The sequence below is a fragment of the Tiliqua scincoides genome, chromosome 1 (assembly GCF_035046505.1).
Source record: "Tiliqua scincoides isolate rTilSci1 chromosome 1, rTilSci1.hap2, whole genome shotgun sequence".
Lineage (NCBI taxonomy): Eukaryota > Metazoa > Chordata > Lepidosauria > Squamata > Scincidae > Tiliqua > Tiliqua scincoides.
The window spans coordinates 281,003,970-281,010,642 of NC_089821.1; positions in this window are offsets into that span (position 1 = coordinate 281,003,970).

Here is a 6,673-nt window from a genome sequence, read left to right on the forward strand (position 1 = left end):
ACTTCTGGAACAGACTGCTGAAGAGCTGAGATTGGTGTTTGGCTGCCACGCCCAAGACCTGCAGAGGACCAAAGTGCTGCTATAGTGGTGGGAGGAGCTGCTGGCAGGAGAGGGAGGAAGGAGGACCTCTGCAGGTTAAATAGGCAAGCTAACCTGGTGGTGGGGTCCAGCAGAACTAGGGTCATTTTTGGAGAAAGAAGGGGAGCTAATTATCTTAAAGTGGGCATAATTCTCCAGACGGAGCTTGGACTGGGAATCTGGCAGAACAAATTGGTACCAAGAGGGATACTTACTGATGCAAGCCACTTGAACAAGGGCCTGGGGATAGGCAACTTGGAACCTGAAGGAATGGGTGTAAAAGGCTTGGGCTTTAGGATGAACAAAATGGGAGGAATGAAAGGCCCTTTCCATGGCATAGCGAGCTTGGGCTTCCTTCCTAGAATGGGGCATGGCAGGATGAATAAAATAGACTGTGCAGTTGGAGGTGGGTAGCAGAAGGAGGAAAGTTTGAGGAAGGACAGACTGGAGACTGGATTAATGGACTGAGGAGCTAATGGACTACTGGAACTGTGGATGGACTGATTGGTGAATCGACTTTGGAGACTGCTGGAACAGACTGCTGGAGACACTGAGATTGGTGTTTGGCTGCCATGCCCAAGGCCTGCTGAGGACCAAAGTGCTGCTATAGTGGTGGGATGAGGACCTCTGCAGGTTAAACAGGCAAGCTACCCTGGTGGTGGGGTCCAGCAGTACTACAAGGCAGAACTAGGGTCATTTTGGGGGAGAGTAGGAGAGCTAATTAGCTGAAAGAGGGCATAATTCTCTAAGTGAAGTCTGGACTGGGAATCTGGGGAAAAAACTGGTTTGCTGCCCCTCTTCTCAAGGGAAGTGAAGGGCAGGATCTGAACTCGCACAGATGCTAAACTCACTCTTGGCACTGGGTTCCCAGAGGCCAGGTGCGCTTTGTGCAGAGAGGCTCATGCATGGCAGGCCCTAGTTTTATATTCTTAGCTAGATCCTCCTCCCTCCCTCCTTGCTGAGAGAAAACAGGCTGTTTTTCCCAGGTGAGATCTCCAAAGATCAGGAAGACAATAGGCACAACCCTGGAAACTGCAGAGAGTACTGATGGAGTTAATCAAATCTACAGGCTCCTGAATGGAGTACTTGAATTGGCCTAATGGGGCTCTTGACCTAAAGGTCAATGGTTATGCTAAAATGCCCTGGCTGGCTAGGAATTGGCCCTTCCTAGATTCTTGCCCTAATTTAGAGGCGGAGTGGAAGCGGCAAGTGCCCCCTCCGAGGTCAGAGGGGATGCGCACCGCTTACCGTCCGGGTCGCCCCTGCTCTGCCTCTGAGGGTGCTCCTCAGGGGCAGAGCAGAAGCGGCACGCGCCCCCTCCGGGGTCGGAGGGGACGCGTGCCACTTCCCATCCGGGTCGCCCCTGCTCTGCCTCTGAGGGCTTTTGGGAAAGCATGCTATTTCCTGCCAAAAAAATGTGGGTCTGATGAGATCTGAGGATCTGTGATCAGGAGAGATTCGATCCTACAGATGGTGTATGGTTTCGGAGAGGAAGGGTCCAGTCAGGGGCTGTTTTTTCTCCAAGGGAACCCAGCCATCAATGTCGGTGTTGGTGAGGATTCATGTGGAAATTAAGCTGAAGGCCTCAAGCAGGGAAGGACGTTGGAAGAACTAAGAAAGAAGATATAAGGAGGAAGAAAAAGGATGACAGGAAAAGGAGCGAAAGTTAGGGGCTCTCCTGCCCTGGAGTCAAGCTTGGGAAAACTAACACAAGAGGAACCGAAAGGGAAAGATTGGAAGCAGACATTACAAGACAATATAGAAAAATTAGTGATGATGGACAACAGCACACAAATCAATTTTTGCAGGTTCAAGCTAGTCTGGATGTTTTAACTACACAACTAAATGATCTTAGTATGCAACTGAAAGCCATTAAAGATCAAGCAGATGAGAATACACAAAAGATTAGAAAAAAATACAACAAAAGATCAATCTAGAATACTGGAGATAGAACAAAACCAATATGATGGAGAGGCAACTTTAATGGAAATTCAGATGGAGAGTGCAGCTTGAGTGGTGAGAATACACAATGTACTAGAACAGAAAGGGGAAGATACAAGATGTCTGATTGGTGATTTAATATCAGTGGATCGACATGCCAACAGAGGAGATCCTCATGGATCTGGATTCAGTGTGAAGAGTGAGCACTTTCTAAGAAAACATGAACTACCAAGAGAAATCCATGTGAAATTCATCAGAACTTTTTACAGAGATAAAATATTGAAGATCTCACAGGAAAAGGAATGGATGGTAGAGGGTAACAAAGTGAAAATTCTGAGACATGTCCCATGGAGAGTGAGAAAGAAGAGAAAAGAATATGAAGAGCTAGTAAAACTTTTAAAAGCAGATACCATATAGATGGCTTCTCCCGGAAGGTATGTTTTTTCAATTCCAGTCACAGAGATATAATATAAATTCAACAATGAAAGCAGAAAATTTTTTGAGTACAGTGATGAAAGGTGAGATGAGAAATGAAGAAAATGAGGAAGAGGAATTGAGAAAAAAAGAACCAGAAAGTGTAGAAATGGAGCTGGAAGAAAAGAAATCAGATGATTCAGAGACAATTGAGGAATCAGAGAAGGAAGAAACTAGAGGAGCAAGGAGGCACTCACCGATAGAAACAAGAAGACAAAAAGAGAAGGTGAATAGTAAAAAGTAACATGGTGGTTAAGGCAGGGTGGAGTATTTACTCTGTCAATATAAATGGCATAAATTCACCTCAAAAACAAAAGAAAGTCTTCCTTCAATTGCAAAAGTTATTTGCTTAATATTATCTTAGATGTTATAGATATATCATTCTTTAATAAAGATATTATAGATAAAGAAAATGATGTGTATTTAGTTATTATGATATTAACTGCTGTAAGGATTTTATATGCTAGATACTGGAAAGTTATTAAAATTCCAACGAAAGATGAATTAATAGAGAAAATAATGAATGTGGCGGAAATGGATAGGCTTACGGAGACTTTGGATCAACAGTGTAAACCCACACAGATAATGGAGATCATTTTATGCTTGGTTGAAAATGAAGTTGTAGATGTATAAGATAGGGCATTTAGATAAATATATTGTATACATGATATATTATATATGATATGATAAATGATATTAAGAGGCTAAGCTAGAAGAAGAACAAGATTAGAAGTATGTATTGATTGATTAGATATATTGATATATGATTGTGTGCACCCTCCAACGGGGTGTGTGTGTGTGTGTGTGTGTGTTGAATTTGTGTTTGTTGTGTGTTTGTTTATATTTGTTGTTTTTATTTTGGAAAACAATACAAAAAAGATATACAATGGCAAAGACTTCCTGTAAAATGCCAACTATGAAGTAAACAAGTGAAAGTTGTTAAGGATGCAAATGAAGCCATCAGTTCAATTCCAACTAACACACTGAAGGAAGCAAACCAGTTCATGTACAGTACTGCTGCCATAATAACCATGGAATTTGGTTACAAATTACCAAAAAAGAAACCCCTGGCACACCTAAGTAGAAAATTTGGTTAGAAAATAAAATAAACTTGGTATAGATATCAGTAACATGAAATACTTGAAAGACAAGAAACTTAAAAATGTGCAAGAAAGAGTTAGACTTTGTAAAACATACGACCTGGAAAGGAAAACAACTGCTGAAATTATGGAAGAAATAAAACAGCGGGTAATGGCTACTGTGAAGAAAATTGTAAGATATGGTGGGAATATAAAACAGTACAGGGAAAACACGCAGTTTAGAAATAATCAATGGTTATTCAAATCACTAGGAGAAAATGCAGCCCCCAAAAAACCATCAGCCCAGGTAAAGATGACACCCTAAAATTTTGGAAAGACATATGGGAAAGCCCAGTTGAACATAATAAAAATGCCTCATGGATTAAAGATGTTTGTAAAGCGGTATATAAATACTGTTAAGAAGAAGAAGAAGAAGAAAGAATTGAAAGGAAAACATATGAATGGCATTGTGATAACTGATATGATTATAAAGCAAGTAAAGAATGTAAAAAGCTGGAGTGCACCTGGGTCAGATGAATTGCACAGATTTTGGTTAAGGGCGCAAAACTAACCTTGTGTTTGCGCCTTCTTGTGTATCGGCTGGGCCAGTGCAGGGACACGTGCTGGCCCGCAGAGGCTGCATCCAGCCTCTGCACAAACCTGGGGAGAGAAGATTGCATCAGCCAAGCTCGGTCAAGACATCGGTCTGGGGGAGGCAAGAGGGAGGCATTCCGGGGCATGGGGAGGTATTCCAGGGGCACACAGGCGGGCGGGTGGGCAGGGAAGTGGAGGTGAGGCTGGGACACTACAGTTATGCCAGATCACAACCCTGTTCCCCAAGCAATGCGGAGCTGCTCCAAGTCGCTCCGTTCTCCTCGGACTTGCATCACCTCCTGAGGTGGGTGAGGTGAGACCCACTGGGGCTGTGGTGGCTTGCCTGGGGGTAAGGGGAAGAGTTTCCCCTTCCCTCCGGCTGAGCCACTTCTGGCCCCAATCTTGCGCTGGATACAGTACAGGCTTCCTGGCCTGCCTGTTCCAGCGCAAAACAGGATTGCGCTGTACAGCATCCATCAAGTCTCCACCAACGTTTGGCAGTGCAATTCAACAACATTCTTCAAAATTCCATCACTGAAGACTGGATGACAAAAGGTCGCACATTTTTAATAATGAAAGATCAAGAAAAAGGTAATGAACCTAACAATTATCAGCCAATCACATGCCTCCCAACAACATTCAAGCTACTTACAAGTATAGGACATTTGGAAGAATTTATCATATGATATAAATAAATGGATAAATGATAAGAAGAGGTAGAAGTGGATGAGAAATTAGGAGACATAATATGATTAATTAGCAAAGTGGTATATGGTATTCACACTCCTAAATATATGTGTATGTTATGTTTGTATTGTTTTGTATTGTTGATTTATGTTTGTGGGAAAAAAATAAAACTCTATATAAAAAAATATTGAAGGAAAGTGATAACTTGACTGGCTGAAACTGGGTACCATCAAGAAAGAAACTGAAGGTCTGATTTTTGCCACAAGAGAACAGGCACTGCAAACAAATGTTATGAAGGTTAAAATCCAGAAAGTAGGTGAAAACCCTAAGTGCAGACTTTGCCAAGAAAATGTGCCAAGATATGTGAATGTAGTAAAATCATGCAGACAGTTTAGAAAGTTGGACACAACAGAGTTGCAGAATTAATCCACTGATAATTATGTAGGAAGTATAATTTGCCAGCATCAGAAATGTTTGGGAACTTCAGGTTGAAAAGGTGTTGGAAAATGAATAAGTCAAGAACCTCTGGGACTTTAAAATCCAAAAGAACTGACACTTTGAACATAGTACACCTGATATTCAGTGGGAGCAAAATGGAGGCATATGCCTGGAATGGCTCCATAGGGGAGGGGAGCCCCTTGCACACTGCGGTGAGGCTCCCTGCAAAACTTAGTGCTTTGCACCCCCTCTAGCTATGCCACTACCCTAACCCAATAACTGCCTTTCCCAACCAGCATGGAACAACATAAGAACAACCCAGGCTGGATTGCATGGCCAAAAACCCATCTAGTTCAGTCTCCTGTACCTCACAAGTGGTCTACCAGATGCTTCAGGGAGCACACAAGACCTGCATCCTGCTGCCCTCCCTTGCATCTGGCATTCTGAGTTAGCCTACCTGTAAAATCAGGAGGTTGCACACAGGGCCTAGGAGAGGGGGGTAAAGGGGGTAATTTGTACCTGGGCCCAGGGTCAAAAGGGGGGCCCAGGAGCCAAAGGAGGGGGCCCAGAAATTTCCAGGGATCTGACATTTTCCTATCTACTCAGACTTGTTGCTCACATAGGATGCTGGGGACACTACCATGACCGGGGATGCTGGGGACACTACTGATGCCACATGGGTGGCTAGACCTGGGCTCCAAAGTCTTTTCCAGCTGTCTCTACCCTCCCCCCACCCTGCTTCGCCCCTCCCTGCCCCTATTCTGCACACCCATCACCACCCTCCCCTGCTCTGTTTCACTGCTCCTACTTTGCAAAGGGGCCCAAAAGAAACTTGGTACCCCCTGATAAAATTCCTCTCAGAGGCCCTGGCTGCACATACCCATCATGGCTTGTAACCTGTGATGGACTTTTTCTTCAGAAATTTGTCTAATCCCCTTTTAAAGGCATCCAGGCCAGAAGCCATCACATCCTGTGGCAAGGAGTTCCACAAATTAATTACACACTGAGTAAAGAAACAAAAGGATTTGCATCACACAGAAGTCTCGCTCACTTGTTAATATGCAGAACTGAAAAGGGGAGAAAAATAAATTTCTTGGAGAACAGCTGCAGTTTGTTTCAGTCCACAGATGACCTTGGAAAAGAGGCTTAGTGCTTTGCACCCCCTCTAACTACATCACGGGGTTGGAGGCAGGAATGTCCCCACCTCACCTGCCCTTTTCTCACTCCCTCAAAGTGGATCCACCCACGCTCCGTCTAAGGCCACCTGCTGCCTGCGGTTCCCCCCCCCCAAATCTGGAGAAGAGATAAAGTGGGGTTGGAAAGGAGGAGACTGGAGGGTTGCAATTTGACCCCTGCAGATTGCAGGGCATCAGCAAAAGGGG